The sequence below is a fragment of the Neofelis nebulosa genome, chromosome 6 (genome assembly GCF_028018385.1).
Source record: "Neofelis nebulosa isolate mNeoNeb1 chromosome 6, mNeoNeb1.pri, whole genome shotgun sequence".
NCBI lineage: Eukaryota > Metazoa > Chordata > Mammalia > Carnivora > Felidae > Neofelis > Neofelis nebulosa.
This window is the reverse complement of record NC_080787.1, coordinates 3,570,352-3,589,647: the sequence shown is the minus strand read 5'-3', so window position 1 is coordinate 3,589,647 and position 19,296 is coordinate 3,570,352. Positions and strand designations below refer to the sequence as shown.

At 42.7% G+C, this 19,296-nt stretch overlaps 1 long non-coding RNA gene across 3 annotated transcripts; it reads left to right on the top strand.

Moving 5' to 3' along the window:
* The first annotated feature begins 78 nt into the window (after positions 1-78).
* On the top strand, positions 79-18,148 carry LOC131513551 (uncharacterized). Of its 3 annotated transcripts, XR_009262644.1 has the most exons (6): positions 79-1,849; positions 1,900-1,935; positions 2,020-2,163; positions 3,230-3,632; positions 15,416-16,333; positions 17,996-18,148. It is a non-coding gene; the product is annotated as an uncharacterized LOC131513551 (long non-coding RNA). The 3 variants fall into 3 exon arrangements; XR_009262642.1 differs by lacking the exons at positions 15,416-16,333; positions 17,996-18,148 and having other exon boundaries at positions 3,230-3,679; XR_009262643.1 differs by lacking the exons at positions 15,416-16,333; positions 17,996-18,148 and having other exon boundaries at positions 2,017-2,163; positions 3,230-3,679.
* Positions 18,149-19,296: the final 1,148 nt, after the last annotated feature.

Below are 19,296 nucleotides of genomic sequence, written 5' to 3'. Positions count from 1 at the left end.
CAGGGGGCGGGGCATCGGGGGCCCAGCCCGGCGGGGGGAGGGGAAAGCCTGCGCGCGGGCGGAGCCCAGGTACGCGGGGCGCGCTTCCGGCGGCGGGATGGCGGGACCGGGTTCCGAAACCTGGCGGCTGGTTTGCAGGATTCCGACTGGATCCCTTGCCTCCCCCAGCGCTGGGTCCGCGTCGGAGGGGGCTCTGCGGCGGGGTGGCGCGCACCAGGCGCTCGGCCTCAACTAGGCCTCCTCGCCCCCAACGTGGCCTAAATTCGCCTCCAGAACCCGGAAGGCCCTTAGCAAGCACAGACTTAATGGGCGCTGTTTACAAAAATTAACTGCTGTTTTCGAAGCGCCTGCGACGAGTGAGGGGCCGTACACAGAATACCCTTGAACAGGACGGCGTTACTGTTCCCACTGGACAGAAGGGAACACCGAGTTTCCCAGAGCTCCGGTGCCCGGGCCCCGCTCAGGGCGGCTGTCTTCCTCCTCGGGGCTGGATGCGGGACACTCGAGTCCCTGAGACCCCGGTGGGGAGGGTCCGTGGCGGCTCCGGCGCGTGCGCCCAGGCTCCGCGCCAGCCGCCAACGTGTCTCCGCCCCTAAGGGCGCCGGAAGGTCAGGGTAGGGGTAAGAGGGTGGCTGGCGGGGTCCTAAACCTTAGCACCTGCCCGCCCCTGGCCCTCTCGCGGTGGGCCATTCAGACCTACGCGGCCTTGTTTCTCCACCTCCGTGTGCGCCCCCACCCCCACGCCAGGCAGTCTTCTCTCCCTTTCTGCCGCGGTGCCACTGGAAGCCCCTCTCTGGGGTGGAGGGGTGTTGGCCTCACCCTCTGAACAGGACGCGGGCCGGCCTGGGCTCTGGGTGTGGTCTCAGCACAGCCTGGACACTGCTGCCACCTGGTCTTGTGGTGGGTGTTGTGGAAGAAAGCGTGCGTAAAATGCTCCTTAAGTGTTTCCGTGCTCCTGGTGTGTCCTCTCTCTGTCCCTGACCCTTGCCCCACTCAGAGGCCGTTCTGTAGCCATAGAGGTCCCCTGCCGTGCTTCAAATTATATGATACCTTCCCTGCCCACTTAGAGACGCAGGAAGACCGTACTTATCTCTCTGAGCCACTTCTGTCTCCGTCCCTGCGCTTCAACCCCTCTGGCCTGAAACACTCTGCCCCTGCCCCTCACACAGCTGCCCTCTTCTTGTTAGCGGCTCAGTTGGCGTCTTAGACCGGCCTTCATTCTGTCACTGTCTTCATGCACGTGTCAGCATTGGAAAGCCTCTTACTCTCCTGTCGGTGTCTCTGCCCGCCCCACTTGTGCGTCCCATGAGAGTGGACACGTTCCCTGCCTCCTTCCGGGCACCTGCCTGCCACTCAGCAAATGTATGTTGAATGAATGATCTCTGCTTGGGCGTTTCTGGAAGCTTTCTGAAGCTGTGTCAACCGGCCTGGCTGCAGTATTGGTCATGCACTTCAGCACACCATACCTTCTCAGGTCTGAGTTACAGCAGTGGAAATGCTGACTCCAGGCCTTGTTTTGTGGTTAGAGATGGATTTGTAGCAGCATAGGGTAGTACTATCCTCTCTGGCTGCTGCATGTTCAGACTTACTGGCCTCCCGCCTTTCTCGGAACACAGCCAAAATTCCTTCTTCGGTTCTCTGGTCAGGTGCTCACACCAGATGGAGTCCAGTGCAGTAAATGCGGCTGATTAGATGTCTGACTTTGGAGTCAAGTCTGTTTGGCTCTACATGCGCTTGAATCCTACTCTCAGCTACTTTTGGTGTGACTTTGGAGAGTTGCTCAAACTCTGTGTGCCACAGGCTCTTTCTCTGCAAAATAGAGATGGTAATTCACAGAGCTGCTGTGAGGGTTAAGTAAGATAATACATATTATACCCACTTCACAGAGATGCTGTGAAGATTAAATAAGATAGTACATATAAAACTTCTGGAACGGTGAGTGTTGGGAGGCCAAAGGGTGTAGTATAATTACTTCCATTTGAAATGAGAATCTTTTTTTTTTTTTTTTTTTTTAAGTAGGCTTTATACCCAGCACAGAGCCCAGTTCAGGGCTTGAACTCAAGACCCTGAGATTATGACCTGAGCTGAAATCAAGAGTCGGAAGTTTAACTGAAAGAGCCACCCATGTGCCCCTGAAATGAGAATCTTAAGCAACAGGATGTTGTAAGTATGTTCCTGGAGCAACCCAGGTTTAACCTCAGGAAGAACTAGGGGGTCCCCTCTAAAACTGACTTTGCACAGTATAAATATATTGAGTTAAAATGTGGCATCTGGAAATCTCAAGGCTTTAAGAATATTAGAGTGCTTGCAAAGAGGCCTCCAAACAAAAGTCCTTGAAAATATGAGGTTTCCATTGGTAAAGATGCAAAGCATTTGTCTGAATCTTTCATACGAAGGATGCCTTTGCATCAGGACCAGAATAAATGACTATCTTAAAAAGCTAGAAAAAGCTATCTAAAAAAGCTTAGAAAAAGTTAAAAGTTAGCTCTTTTAACCACGGGGATTCCATTTGCTTACATCACCAAAATGCCACCATCTCACCAAGTAAAAGTATTCATGTAATCAATATTTTCAATAATAGCTTTTAGCACCCAGACTATATTCAAACTTCCTGATTTTCTCAAAGATGTCTTTTTACAATTAAGTTGTCTCAATCCCGATGCAAATAAGGGCCACACTATTAAGGAAAAAAATCCCAAACTTGGAAATGGGCAAAATGAAGACTGTGTATGCTTTCTGAGCAACACTGGAGCATTTTCCAACAGGCCCACAAAGCAACGATCTAATTCTCTAGCACAGCCCTGTTGGACTTACCATGGTAGGATTTTTGGAGGACTCTCTATGGGCAGATGTTAGCTTATGGAAAGTGACGTAGATGCAAGTGATTCTTGGTCAGAAGCAATGCCAATGAATATTGTTCAGTAGAGTATAAAATACGTGCACTCAATGTGCACGTGTGCTCTGATTTTTGAAATGTCTTTGGAATAGTTCTTTTTTTACTGGTCCCCATGTCAATAGAACTTTGATACATGCTCAGTTTATATTTGTATAGGACCATTGTTTTTAACTTTTTGAAAATTATCCTTTGACAATATATGGCATTTTATTATTATGTCTTTTAATGTTCTTTTTATCTATAATAATCCTTTAGTTTCACACTATTAATTTGTTGGAGAAACCAGTTTATTTATTCTGTGTTTGAAGGAAGAAAATGATTTTTGCTTCCTAGTTCTGGTGTGCTCCATGCCAGGCTCCTGCAGCTGGCACCTCCCAAAGCACCAGAAACTTCCCTAACATCCAGTGTCTGCAATGCATGATGGTCAGCAAGACACAGCCACCAGCAGCTTCTTGGCACCCCGCTTGGGTGGCTTTATATTGGTGTGTTCCTGGTGTGAATGGCTTTCTCCTGCGCCCAAGACGGTGGATTTCTGGGAAGTTCCAGCAACTTCTCCTGCAGCAGAACCTCTGTGACTATTGTGCCATCCTGGGAAACACCACACAGACAAGCCTGGAGCCATCTTGGGAGACACCACCACAGACAAGGCTGGATCCCATCCCCTCTGTTTTCTGAGATTCTGCATCCACAAATATCCCATCTCCTGCTCCAGCATTTTCTACCTTTTCACTAACTCGTGAGCATAAACATATAATATCTCCTGTTAAGAGAAACATTCCTTGATATCCAAGTTTTTCAATCATTTTTCCTCAGCCAGCCCTTCTCTCATGTCTGTTCCTTATAACTTGAAAATCTTGTCTGTACCTGCTCTCTGCATTTCCTTTCCTCTCAGTCTGTTAAAAACTGTGAAATATACCATGTGTTCAAGAGTATATATAATACGTTATATGTTTTATTTTTTTTTATTTTTTATTTTTTTAAATTTTTTTTCAACGTTTTTTATTTATTTTTGGGACAGAGAGAGACAGAGCATGAACGGGGGAGGGGCAGAGAGAGAGGGAGACACAGAATCGGAAACAGGCTCCAGGCTCTGAGCCATCAGCCCAGAGCCTGACGCGGGGCTCGAACTCACGGACCGCGAGATCGTGACCTGGCTGAAGTCGGACGCTTAACCGACTGCGCCACCCAGGCGCCCAATACGTTATATGTTTTAAAGCGTTAATGGTAAGGTAATAAAGTAGGCTCTGGCATTCATCTCTCATTTAAGAAATCAGACATTCCCAATACCTTTCACTGTGTGTCCCTAAGCAGTATTTCACTCGTGGTCTCCCCCAGACATAAGGATCAATCTGCACTTGTGTGATCATCATTCCTTGGTTTTTCTTTATGCTTCTTTTTTATACATGTTTGTAACTCTAAATAGTACCTTGTCTGGTTTTGCCTGTTTTTGAAGTTTCTGTACCTGGAAATCCCCCTGCACGTGTTCTTCTGTGACTTGTCTTTGTTTTTGAGATTCACCATCTTGATGCATTTAGGTTTGATGCCTTAATTTTCATTGCTGTGTAGTATTTCAGATATGAACAATTTGCATTTTTTCTTCTTCATTCTACTGTTCCTGGAATTTGGTCTGTCCCCATCTTTTTGCTATTATGGTCAACACTGCTATAAACATTATCCCACATGTATCCTGGCACATGTACCCATGTGTCCATCAGTTTTGGACCTCTCCCCCATTCATGTATTCACACAATGGAATCCTATTCAATGAAAAACTAATCTCAGCGCAGTTCTCTGTGTACTTTTGGTAAGATCTCCAAGTACATTCCTAAGTGAAAGCAGCAAGATGAGGAACAGTGTATGATAGGCTACCTTTGTATTAAAAAAGAGGATGGAACAAAGACTCTATTGATATTCTCATAAACTAGAAGATACGCAAGAAACTAAAGAAAGATGCTATGTGTCTGAGGACGAGAAGTGAACTGCACAAATGGTGGACAGGAGCAGGGGCAGGACACTTTCCTGTCCCTACTGAGGCAGTGAGTGTTCCTTACAGCAAATGAATAAGTAGGGAAGTGTCAGCAGAGTATGGAAGCCGCACTGTGCCACACGCAAGCGTCCCAGCTCAGCAAAGTACCAAACACAGCTGAACAGAGCCGGCCACGGAAGAACAGGGCTGTGTGTGATGCTGTTCACCCCTCCTCCATCCTCCTCACTCTTTTTGGACACAGTCCCTGTTTAAAAGTTTTTAAATGTTTATTTAGTTTTGAGAGAGAGAGAGACAGGCACAGAGCATGAGCAGAGGAGGGGCAGGGAGAAAGGAGACAGAATCTGAAGCAGGCTCCAGGCTCTGAGCTGTCAGCACAGAGCCTGACGTGGGGCTCCAACTCATGAAGTGTGAGATCATGACCCGAGCTGAAGTCAGACGCTTAGCCGACTGAGCCACCCAGGAGCCCTGATACATCCTCCATTTTGAAATGCTTACTACGTCCCCCCCCCCCCTAATCATCATGCACCTTTTTTGGGAATGAGAGTATTAATATGCTGCTGCAGACCCTTCCTGCATGAGAGCAGCCACAACTCACTCTGTGCGGGCCCTCAAAAGTGCAGCAGGAAGTCTTCATTAGGCTGCCCCCCAGGAGCTCTGCCTGCTGTCTTCCACGGGAAATGTGCACAGGACGTGTGTCCACTGGAAGAAGTGACCGCTGCTGGGCAGACTGCACTTCTGGGGTAAGGTTGTGTTTGGAGCTCTCTAAGCTGCTTCTTAAGGAAAGAAGGTAGCAGGACAGCAAAATGAACCCAGATGTCTTTTTTAAGCCAAACAGAAACAAGCACAAGGTGGTGAGCCAGAGCCTACCATCACTGGCAAAACCTCAACTGCTTATCCCAGAGCTGTTTTTTTTTTTAAATTTTTTAACGTTTTATTTATTTTTGAGACAGAGACAGAGCATGAACGGGGGAGGGTCAGAGAGAGAGGGAGACACAGAATCCGAAACAGGCTCCAGGCTCTGAGCAGTCAGCACAGAGCCCGACGCGGGGCTTGAACTCACAGACCGCGAGATCGTGACCTGAGCCGAAGTCGGCCGCTCAACCGACGGAGCCACCCAGGTCCCCCAAAGAGCTGTGTTTTAAAAGGAGGCCTCACACTGGGGACAGAGCCTGGCTCAGAGCCCACCTCATCACCCTAAGATAACACCTGAGCTGAGGCAAGAGTCACTTAACCCATTGAACCACCCAGATGCCCCTGTCCTGAAACACAAGTGGTGATGTCCCTCTGCCTGTCTCCATGAACCAGCAGCTTCCTTCTTCCCTCATACTCTCAAGAGATCTTTAGTTTTGCCTTTTATATCAGTAAAGCCCTTTATTTCATGTTATAATCTTTATCTATTAGGAGTTTAACACGTCTTTCCCAAACTGTGCTGGGAATTGTTATCATTTTGTTGGTATTGTGGTCACAGAGGTGTGTAGATTTTGAGTTGGCTGCCAAAACACTATTTTCCACTATAAACCCTATTATTTCTGGGGACGTTTTGCAACTTGTGAATTTCTTTCCCCCAGGGATACATATATAACATTAGGGCAGAAGTATCTGTAAAACTTTTTACTGTTTGTAGAATCATGTGACTACCTTGCTACTAAAATTTTTTAAGACAAATTTTAATAAAATCTCCTGAAGTGGGGGCACCTGGGTGACTCAGTCGGTTAGGCGTCCGACTTCAGCTCAGGTCACGATCTCACAGTTTGTGAGTTTGAGCCCCGCGTCAGGCTCTGTGCTAACAGCTCAGAGCCTGGAGCCTACTTCAGATTCTGTGTCTCCTTCTCTCTCTGACCCTCCCCCACTCACGCTCTGTCTCTCTCTGTCTCTCTCTCAAGAATAAATAAACATTAAAAAAAAATTTTTTTTTAAATCTCCTGAAGGATACAGGGACCCCAATGGCAGCCTTGTTTTACAGCAGCTTGGGCACCTCCAAAGCTTTTTGTCACCAGGGTCCTGTTCAAATGTTGCTTGCTAGGAATTTGGTGCAGATTCATGGGATGTTTTACCTCTAATATCCAAAGAGGTTAGTCAGGTTAATCAGGAGGGTGGGGGCACTTTTTCTTTCTGATTGGAGGCTATAAGACTAACTGTCTAGCCTGTCTACATTGTGCAACATCTCTGTGGGCTCTATCTGCATGGTTCCTAAGAAGGACACAGGGCCCTGGATATTATCCTCCCTCAAGGACTACCCAGCTTTAAACAGGTATGCAATGTGATCTTAGTGGGTTCTTCACGGGGGCTACTTCATGATCGTACCAGTAGCTCACATTGTGCTGAGGTTTATTTAATCCACTCTTGGCATATTACAGACTACTTTGAAACCCTGAGGAAGTAGGGCAAGAGGACATTGCATGACTAGTAGCTAAAGGAGCGCTAACCCTGATGAGTAGTCTGTAGAAAAGCAGGTGTTAGGAACGTCCAAGGTTGCATCCCAAGTGTCAGAAAGGCAGCACCCACAGCAATGATATGAGGATCTGCAGGAATAAAGTTGTCCTCTGCTTGTGTGAGCTTCTCAGTCTGCTTTCCCTGGCCAGATGGCGTGGGGGCTGGGTTGTATAGTATCTCATCCACTCTAATTGAATGAAAAGGAGAATTCCCTTTTCACCTTTGGGTTCACAAATCAGTTTCTTTGTTTAAGTTTTTCTTTAAATTCTAGTTAGTTAACTTATAGTATAGTATTAGTTTCAAGAGTAGAGCCCAGGGGTTCATCACTTACATATAACACCTGGTGCTCCTCCCAGTAAGTGCCCTCCTTAATGTCCATCATCCATCTAGCCCATCCCCCACCCACCTCCCTCCATCGTCCCTCAGTTTGTTTTCCATCTTTAAGAATCTCTTATGGTATCTTTCCCTCTCCTTCCCCACCCTTCCCCTATGTTCATCAATTTGGTTTCTTAAATTCCACATAGTAAAATCACATGGTATTTGTCTTTCTATGCCTGACTTATTTCACTTAGCATAATACACTCTAGCTCCATCCATGTCACTGCAAATGGCAAGATTTCATTCTTTTTTATGGCTGAGTATATATGATTCCAGTGTGTGTGTGTGTGTGTGTGTGTGTGCGCACACACACATACACACATACCTTCTTCAGTTGATTCATTAGTCAATGGACATTTGGGCTCTATTCATAACATGACTATTGTTGGTAGTGCTGCTATAAACATTGGGGTGCATGTGCCCCTTCGAAGCAGGATATTTGCATCCCTTGGACAAATATCTAGTAGTGCAACTGCTGGGTTGTGGGGTAGTTCTATTTTTAGTTTTCCGACAAAACTCCATACTGTTTTCCAGAGCAGCCGCACCAGTTTGCATTCCCAACAGTGCAAGAGGTTCCCCTTTCTCTGCATCTTCACCAACATCCGTTGTTTCCTGAGTTGTGAATTTTAGCCATTCTGACAGGTGTGGTGGTATCTCATTGTGGTTTTGATTTTTATTTCCCTGATGATGAGTGATGTTGAGCATCTTTTTATGTGTCTGATTGCCATCTGAATGTCTTCTTTGGAAAAGTGTCTGTTAAAGTCTTTTGCCCATTTCTTAACTGGATTATTTGTTGGTTTGTTTTTTTTTTGGTTATTAAGTTTAATAAGTTCTTTATAAATTTTGGATACTAACCTTTTATCTGATATGTCATGTGCAAATATCTTCTCCCATCTGTCATTTGTCTTTTAGTTTTGCTGATTGTTTCCTTCTCTGTGCAGAAGTTTTTATCTCGATAGTTCATTTTCGCTTTTGTTTCCCTTGTCTCTGGAGACATGTCTAGTTAGAATTGCTGCGGCCAAGGTCAAAGAGATTTTTGCTTGCTCTCTCTTCTAGGATTTTGATGGCTTCCTGTCTTATGTTTAGGTCTTTCATCCATTTTGAGTTTATTTTTGTGTATGGTGTAAGAAAGTGGTCCAGGTTCATTCTTCTGCTGTCCAGCTTTCCCAACACCAATTGCTGAAGAGACTGTCTTTATTCCATTGGATATTCTTGATCTAAGTGCCTGTTTTTGTGCCAGTACCATACTATCTTGATGAATACACCTTTGTAATACATCTTGAAGTCTGGAATTGTGATGCTTCCAGCTATGGTTTTCTTTTTCAAGATTGCTTTGGCTATTCGAGGTCTTTTCTGGTTCCATACAAATTTTAGGATTGTTTGTTTTAGTTCTGTGAAGAATGCTGGTTTTATCTTGATAGGAATTGCATTGAATATGTAGATTGCTTTGGGTAGTATAGATATTTTAACAGTATTTGTTCTTCCAATCCATGAGTCTGGAATGCTTTTTAATTTCTTTCTGTTTTCTTCAATTTCTTTCATAAATGCTTTGTAGTTTTGAGAGTACAGGTCCTTTACATCTTTGGTTAGGTTTATTCCTAGGTATATTATGGTTTTTGGTGCAATTGTAAATGGATGGGTTCCTTGATTTCTCTTTCTGCTGCTTCATTATTGGTGTATAAAAATGCAACAGATTTCTGTATGTTGATTTTGTATCCTGTGACTTTACTGAATTCATGTATCAATTCTAGCAATTTTTTGATGGAGTCTTTTGGGTTTTCTACATAGAGTATCATGTCATCTGCAAATAGTGAATGTTTAACTTCTTCCTTGCTGGTTTGGATGCCTTTTATTTGTTTTTGTTGTCTGATTGCTGAGGCTAGACTTCCAACACTATGTTGAACAACAGTAGTGAGAGTGGACATCCCTGTTGTGTTCCTGACCTTAGGGGGAAAGCTCTCAGTTTTTCCCCATTGAGGATGATATTAGCTGTGGGGTTTTTGTATATGGCTTTTATGATGTTGAGGCATGTTCCCTCCAATCCTCAAAGGTTTTTATTACGAATAGATGGTGTACTTTGTCAAATGCTTCTTCTGCATCTATTGAAAGGATCATGTAGTTCTTATACTTTCTTTTATTAATGTAGTGTATCACGTTGATTGATTGTGAATATTGAATCACTCTTGCAGCTCAGGGATAAATCCCACTTGATCATGGTGAATGATGTTTTTAATGTACTGTTGGATTCAGTATGTTAGTATTTTATTGAGAATCTTTGCATCCATGTTCATCAGGGATATTGGCTTATAGTTATCTTTTTTAGTGGAGACTCTGTCTGGTTTTGGTATCAGGATAATGCTGACCTCAGAGAATGAAATTGGAAGTTTTCCTTCTTTTTCTATATTATGGAACAATTTGAGAAGAATAGGTATTAACTCTTCTTTAAGTGTTTGGTCGAATTCCCCTGTGAAGCTATGTGGTCCTGGACTTTGTTGGGAGATACTTGATGACTGATTAAATTTCTTTGCTGGTTATTGGTCTGTTCAAGTTTTCTGTTTCTTCCTGTTTCACTTTTGGTAGTTTATATGTTTCTATGAATTTATCCGTTTCTTCCAGCTTGCCCAATTTGTTGGCATATAGTTTTTCATAATATTCTCTTATAATTGTTTGTATGTCTGTGGTGTTGGTTGTGATCTCTCCTCTCTCACTTGTGATTTTACTTATTTGGGTCCTTTCTCTTTTCTTTTTGATAAGTCTGGTTAGGGGTGTATCAATTGCATTAATTCTTTCAAAAAAAAAAAAACAGCTCCTGGTTTCATTGACCTATTCTACTGTTGTTTTTGTTTCTATATTGTTTATTTCTTCTCAAATCTTTATTATCCCCCTTCTGCTGACTTTAGGTGTTGTTTTTTCTTTTTCTAGCTACTTTAGGTGTAAGGTTAGGTTGTGTATTTGGGACCTTTCTTACTGCTTAAGATAGGCCTGAATTGCAATGTACTTTCCTCTGAGACGGCCTTTGCTGCATCCCAAAGGTTTTGGGCTTTTGTGTTTTCATTTTAATTTACATCCATGCATTTTTAAATTTCTTAATTTCCTGGTTAACCTATTCATTATTTAGTAGGATGTTCTTTAACCTACATATATTTGTGGTCTTTCCAGATTATTTCTTGTGGTTGATTTCAAGTTTCACAGCACTGTAGTCAGAAAATATGCATGGTATGACCTCAATCTTTTTTACTTGTTGAGGGCTGTTTTGTGTCCCAGTATGTGATCTATTCTGGAGAATGTCCCATGTGCACTCGAGAAGAATGTATATTTTGCTGCTTTAGGATGAAATGTTCTGCATATATCTATTAAGTCCATTTGGTCCCATGTGTCACTCAAAACCATTGTTTCCTTATTGATTTTCCTTTTAGATGATCTGCCCACTGCTGTCAGTGGGGTGTTAAGGTCTCCTAGTATTATTGTACATTGTATATTGTATATTGTTATATATATATATATATATATATATATATATATATATATATATATATATATATGGATTTTTCCAAGTTGGGGGCATAAATATTTACAATTGTTAGATCTTCTTGATGGATAGATCCTTTTATGATTGTATAGTGTCCTTCTTGGGAAGGATACTTCTTTGTCTCTTTTTATGGTATTTGTTTTATTTTTATTTTTTAATATGAAATTTATTGTCAAATTGGTTTCAATACAACACCCAGTGCTTATCCCAACAGGTGCCCTCCTCAATGCCCATCACCCACTTTCCCCCCCTCCCACCCCTCATCAACCCTCAGTTTATTCTCAGTTTTTAAGAGTCTCTTATGGTTTGTCTCTCTCCCTCTCTAACTTTTTTTCCCCTTCCCCTCCCCTGTGGTCTTCTGTTAAGTTTCTCAGGATCCACATAAGAGTGAAAACATATGGTATCTGTCTTTTTCTCTGTGACTTATTTCACTTAGCATAACACTCTCCAGTTCCATTCACGTTGCTACAAAAGGCCATATTTCATACTTTCTCATTGCCATGTAGTATTCCATTGTGTATATAAACCACAATTTCTTTATCCATTCATCAGTTGATGGACATTTAGGCTCTTTCCACAATTTGGCTTTTGTTGAAAGTGCTGCTATAAACATTGGGGTACAGGTGCCCCTATGCATCAACACTCCTGTATCCCTTGGGTAAATTCCTAGCAGTGCTATTGCTGGGTCATAGGGTAGATCTATTTTTAATTTTTTGATGACTTCCACACTGTTTTCCAGAGTGGCTGCACCAGTTTGCATTCCCACCAACAGTGCAAGAGGGTTCCCGTTTCTCCACATCCTCTCCAGCATCTATATTCTCCTGATTTGTTCATTTTAGCCACTCTGGCATGAGATGGTAGCTCAGTGTAGATTTGATTAGTATTTCCCTGATGAGGAGTGACATTGAGCATTGTTTCATGTGCCTGTTGGCCATCTGAATGTCTTCTTTGGAAAAGTATTCATGTTTTCTGCCCATTTCTTCACTGGATTATTTGTTTTTGGGTGTGGAGTTTGGTGAGTTCTTTATAGATTTTGGATACTAGCCCTTTGTCTGATATGTCATTTGCAAATATCTTTTCCCATTCCATTGGTTGCCTTTTAGTTTTGTTGATTGTTTCCTTTGCAGTGCAGAAACTTTTTATCTTCATGAGGTCCCAATGGTTCATTTTTGCTTTTAATTCCCTTGCCTTTGGAGATGTGTCAAGTAAGAAATTGCTGCAGCTGAGGTCAGAGAGGTTTTTTCCGCTTTCTCCTCTAGGGTTTTGATGGTTTCCTGTCTCACATTCAGGTCCTTTATCCATTTTGAGTTTATTTTTGTGAATGGTGTAAGAAAATGATCTAGCTTCATTCTTCTGCATGTTGCTGTCCAGTTCTCCCAGTACCATTTGTTAAAGAGACTGTCTTTTTTCCATTGGATATTCTTTCCTGCTTTGTCAAAGATTAGTTGGCCATACTTTTGTGGGTCTAGTTCTGGGGTTTCTATTCTATTCCAATTGGTCTATGTGTCTGTTTTTGTGCCAATACCATGCTGTCTTGATGATGACAGCTTTGTAGTCGAGGCTAAAGTCTGGGATTGTGATGCCTCCTGCTTTGGTCTTCTTCAAAATTACTTTGGCTACTCGGGGCCTTTTGTGGTTCCATACAAATTTTAGGATTGCTTATTCTAGCTTCAAGAAGAATGCTAGTACAGTTTTGATTGGGATTGCATTGAATGTGTAGATAGTTTTGGGTAGTATTGACATTTTAACAATATTTATTCTTCCAATCCATGAGCATGGAATGTTTTTCCATTTCTGGTATTTGTTTTAAAATTCATTTTGTGTGATATAAGTATTGCTACTCCAGCTTTCTTTTGACTTAATTTGCATGACGTATTTCTCCATCTTCTCACTTTCAGTCTGCAGGTGTCTTTAGGTCTAAACTGAGTCTGTTGTAGGCAGCATATAGATGGATCTTAATTTTTTATCCACTCTGTCACCTATGTCTTTTTTTAAATTTAAATTTAAATTCCAGTTAGTTAATATGCAATGTAATATTAGTTTTACGTGTACAATTTAGTGATTCATCACCTAAATACAACATCCGTGTCCTCCTTAATACCCTTATCATAACACGTGTCCTCCTTAATACACTTCACCTCTGTTTTTTTATTGGAGTGTTTAGTCCATTTACATTCAAAGCAATTATTGATAGATATGTATTTATTGCCATTTTATTATTACTTTTGTTTTTGCTTCTGAATTTTTCTCTGATTCTTTCTTTCTTTTATGTTTTGCTTTCTTTAGTGATGTATTTGGATTTCTTTCTCTTCATTTTTTGCATGTTTATTAGTGGTTTTTGATTTGTAGTTACCATTAGGTTTGTATATAACATCTGCATATAGCAGTCTATATTACATTGATGATTGTTTAAGTTCGAATCCATTCTTTATTCCTCTCCTCCCCAGGTTTTAGGTATGTGGTGTCATACTTTACATTCTCTTATTTTGTGAGTTTCTTGGCTGATTTTTTAAATAGAAATATTCATTTTACTGCTTTTGTGTTTCCTACTGTTGTGTTATGACTTTTGGTTTTTCCACTCAAAGAGTCCATCTTCAAATTTCTTGCATATTGGTTTAGTGGTCACTAAATTAGTGGTTTTTGTTTGGTAAACTCTTGATCTCTCCCATTCTGAATGACAGACTTGTTGGACAAAAGATTCTTGGTTACAGTTTTTTCCCATTCAGCACGTTGAATACATCCTGCTATTCCCTTCTGGCCTGCCAAGTTTCTGTGTAGAGATCTGCTGCTAACCTGATGTTTTCTTTTGTAAGTTAGGGACTTCTTTTGTCTTGCTGCTTTTAGGACTTTTTTATCACTATATTTTGCCAGTTTAAGCAAAATATGTTTTGCTGTGTGTCTGCTTTTGTTGGTTTTGATGGACATTCGATGTGCCTCCTGGATCTGATGTCTGTTTCCTTCTCCAGATTAAAGAAGTTTTTAGCTATTATTTCCTGAAATAAATATTCTGCCCATCCCCCCTTCTCTCTCTTCTTCTTCTGGGACTCCTATGGTATGAATGTTATTATGTTGGATTGAGTCACTGAGGTCCCTAAATCTATTCACGTTTTGCATAATTATTTTTTTCCTCTCTTTTCCTCAGCTTGATTACTTTTCATTACTCTGTCTCCTAGGTCATTAAGTCATTCCTTTTCTTCTTCTTTGCTGCTGTTCATTCCATCAGGTGTGTTTCTCATTTTGTTTATTGAGCCCTTTATCTCTGCTATGTTGGTCCTTATCTCTGTGTTAAGGGACTCACTCATATTCTTCACTCTTTTCTCAAGCCCAGTGAGTATCCTTATGATCATTGCTTTACATTTTCTATCAAGCAGGTTTCTTAGATCTGTTTTGCCTAGATCTCTGGCTGTGGCTTGTTCCTTTCCTTCATTTGGGGTAAATTTCTCCCTCACCCTGTGTGGTTTGCCTCTCTCTGTCTGTTCATGTGTATGAACTCACTAAGCTGTGTCTCCTGCTTTTGGAAGTAGTGACTCAGTGAGGAAGAGGTCCTGGAGTGTCTGCAGTGCAGTGTCTCTGTTCACCATGACCTGGAGAGCCTTGGTCTCTATCCCATGGTGTTGCTCCTGCCCCGCTGTTACCCCAAGAGTAACACACTTTTCCTTTCTGCCTATTGTGGGCTGTGCTTCCTGTCTGTGGTGTGAGCGGGACCCAGGCAGGCCAGCCCTGAGGGGATGTGTTCACTAGAGATCTTATATTGGGCCACGTATCCTATGCTGAATCCCCTGAAGTGCTGGGTGGCTGGAGGCTGCACACCAGGGTGGCTGGGGGCAGGCAGCTGGGCACAGTGTGGTGGCTGAGAGTGGCCCTCCACTCAGCTGTGTTTCTGACATCTGGGCCTTACACTTGATGGTGCCTGGGGATGCATGACTGAATGTGGCTCTGGGGCTGGGTGGGCTGCATGCACTGCTTTAGCAACATTTTCCCATAGCCCTGGACAAAGGTGAATAGTGTCTGTGCATCCCTGCCTCCCCCAGGTAGTCCTGTGTTAATTCAGGGGGGGGGGGCGGTGGGAAGGGAGAGGAAAATGGCACCTGCCAGCTTCCTTGATTTTAGAGAAATCAGTACTAGCAGATATGTCTCTTGTTTGCCCCTGACATTGTGTAAACTGCTCTTTGCATATTGTCTCTCTGTGCAGGCTGCTGTCTCTTCTAGGGCGATAACCCAGCTATCACTCACCCTCCAGGCTTGCCTGGTGATGAGTCAGCTGACTTTTAAAGCTCCAGGATCCAAGTCCCACTGGCTTTAAAAACTCAGCCTGTCTGGTTTTTAAAGCCAAACATTATGGGGACTAGTTTTCCCCATATGAGCTTCCTCCTGCAAGGACCAGTTTCTCTGCCCTCCTCGTGTGCACAAGGCCCTCCATCTGCCTCCATCTCCAACCTTCCAAAACCTTCAGGTGCAGCTTCTTCTCTAATTTAGTTGTGGACTTTGTTCTCTCAGTGTTTGCATTGTGCTCTGATTTATTGACTTGGGTGTGCATGATACCTGGCTGTAAACGTGGGATGGGGTTACCTCAGGGTCCTCCTACCCTGCCATCTTCCCAAGCTCCCCAGAGTGGACTTGTGATCCAGGGTGGTCATATCCAGAGACCACTCATACCAGCTTTCATGATTTAGATTATGACAGTTGGGTCTTTGGAACTGATGATATAGAGATGAGATTTTGAACTTGAGTTGATGATGTAAGGGCTTGAGACTTTTAGGAATGTTAAGATGGGGTGAATATATTTTGCATATGGAGTGGACATAAATTTTGGGGAGCCAGAGGGTAGAGTGTGGTAGGTCGAATAATGGGCTTCAAAGGTATCAATGTCCTAATCCCCAGAACCCATGACTGTTCTCTTTGATGACAAAAAGGACTTTGTGGATGTGACTAAGTCAATGATCTGAAGATGAGGAGAATGGCCTGGATTGTCCAGGTGGGCCCTGGATGCAACCACAAGCATCATTGTACGAAGAATGAAATTTGACTGAGGAAGAGAAGACTTGAGTGGTGTGAGCATGGGAGGAGCCATAAGCTGAGGGACACAGGTAGCCCTTGGACTCTGAAAAAGGTAAAGAAATGGATGCTCCCCTCAGAATCTCTGGAAGGAAGCAGCTCTACTGACATCTTGCTGTCAGTCCTATAAGACTCATTGTTATGACTTTAAAGTTAACTGCAACACAGAATGGATGTTCATTACACACATTCAGGGATGCAGATGTATGAAATGTGCATCCCTAAAGCACATTTCATTGGAAATATTAGCCAAGGATACATACAGTAAATTCATAACAGATGTGTAGCTCCCTGTAAGTTGCATTCTGACCCTGTCACATATGTGTCATCAAAGATATTAGTGACTATTCAGATAAGCTCTCAACATCAAGATGGTGATGTTAGAGAATCTAGTATAAATGGAATTTCACAGATTCTAAATTAGGAATGATTTTTTTAAAATTTATAATGTTTCTGTTTTTCTTTTTTGGAGAGAGCCTGAGGGAGGGATGGGGGAGAGAGCAGGAGACACCGAATCTGGGGCAAGCTCCAGGCTCTGAGCTGTCAGGACAGAACCTGACGCAGGGCTCAATCTCATGGGCTGCAAGATCATGACCTGATGGGAAGTCGGACGCTTAACTGACTAAGCAACCCAAGCGCCCCAGGAATGATAGTTTATTGGCAAAAAAAAGATAAATTAAAGATAGCGTAGAGGATGTCAACTTTTCATTGAAATATTCTTCACACATTTGTTGTATTAGTTTTAGGCATACTTTGTAGTCATTCCATATGTCTATAAATTATGTTTTACTTCAGCACAAGTGTAGCTATCCTGTGAAAGCATGCAACAATATTATTACAGAATTGACTCTGTTCCATTGGCTGTCTCTTGTATCCCTAGGACTCATTCGTTCCATAGCTGGAAGCAGTTGTCTCTCTCTCAAAGGTGTCAATTCTTTATCTAACCTAAATACTCTGGTGGTAAACACAATTACTTGCTCAGCATGTGTAAATTGGCCGTCTATTTTTCTGTGGACATTGCTTAAAACATTACAAATGATGTCATTATGTTAATAAATTCGGTTTCATTCTTCACTCAAAAAAAAGGAGAAGGAAAAGATTTCTTTGTGTCCCAGGTCCTGTCACTAAGACCCTTCCCATTGTGGAGAACAGGCTGAGTTGCCCAGAGCACCTTCAGTCCCTCAGCTGAGCGACCAGGGCCTTCAACATTGCAGGAATTCCCATGGTAGCCAGCAGAGAGAGCTCAAGCACCAGAGACCCGGAGGGGCGGGCTCCTCTGCCTAGGCAGTGATGGCCAGCAGAGGGCGCACCATCGGCTTTTCTGACCCAGGGCACTTCAGAGCAGGAAGGGCTGCTGTTGCTCCCAGAGGACACAGGGCCTCTACCGCTGTCTCAGGACAGAGAGCAGAGCTGTGTTTCCAGCGGCTTCTGCCTCCGGCCCCAGGGGAGACCTTGGGAGCTTTGCAGCACCTTGGCATCTCCTGAGTCGCCAGAGAGAAGCTACCTTGTACTGACTGCTGAGGAGGGGGCGCTGGGTGGCTTCCCTGGGCTTGATGGTTGCTAAACAGCACAGGCCCTTGCATTTTCTCGGTTGTTCCCGTGTTTCATTCCTCAACTTCCTGGACAGTATTTGAACAAGTCGTATTTTACTAAAGGATTCGTGGATTGCGGGGTTCCAAGACATCACCTCATAGATACAGTCGATGGTTTGTTCCAGATTCAGGCTTGTTTCCGGGAAGAAACCCTGACAGAAATTCAGAAGAACGGGAGCTGCATTCCATTAGGACTTGAATACACGAAATGTTTGTCTCAGGACCTTGTAGAAGAATGAGCTGGGACCCACTTTCCGAGTCCTGCTGGAACCAGAGACCGAGGTAAGGGCACAAACTGTCCCCCACATCAAACATGCTTTTTTTTAAAAAAAAATTATGGTTATTTTTCCAACCTAATGAAGTGATTGAAAACTACAGAAAACCTGTTAGATAGGTGTCTTAACTTTATGTTATCTATTACTTTAAATTGCACTTAGTAAACCTACAGTGTAATATTAGCTTCAGGTGTACAATAAAGAGCAACACATCCATGCGTCACCTGGTGCTCATCCCAGGTGCACTTCTTAATCCCCAGCAGCTGTTTCATCCATTCCCCCACCTCACTGTGGAACCCCTCAGTTTGTTTTCTAGTTAAGAGTGTTTGTCACTGTCTCCTCCCCCCCCCCCCCCCTTTGTTTTGTTTCATTTCCATGTGTTAGTGAAATCATCTGGTATTTGTGTTTCTCTGACAGGCTTATTTCACCCAGCATAACATTCTCTCACTCCATCCACCTCATGGAAAATGACAAGATTTCATGTTTTTATGGCTGAATAAATATTACATTCCATATACTACATCTCAGTTCATTCATCAGTTGATGGATGCTTGGTCAGTTTCCGTAATTTGGCTTTTGTAGAAAATGCTGCTGTAAACTCATGGTGCATGTATCCCTTTGAAGAATTATTTTTGTATTCTTTCTGTAAATACCTCGTAGTGAAATTGCTGGATCGTGACATAGTTCTATTTGCATTTTTTTTTTTTTTTTTACGAATCTCCATGTTGTTTTCCAGAGTGGCTGCACCAGTTTGCATTCCTTCCCACAATGCAAGAGGGTTTCTCTTTTCCCACGTCCTTGCCAACACCTGCTGTTTCATCATTCATTGATTTTAGTCATTCTCACAGATGTGACGTGTTATCTCATTGTACTTTTGAATTGTATTTCCCTGAAGATGAATAATGCTGAGCATCTTTTCATGTGTCTCTTGGCTATGTTTATGTCACCTTGGGAAAATGTCCATTTATGTCATCTGCCCATTTTTAATTGGATTTCTTATTTTTGGGGTGCTGTATAACTTTATATATTTTGGACAGTAACCCTTTATCAGATGTCGTTTACAAATATTATTCTGTAGGTGTTTTAGTTTTGTTGATTTTTCCTTTGTGACAGAAGCTTTTTATTTTTATGAAGTCCCATTATTTTTGCTT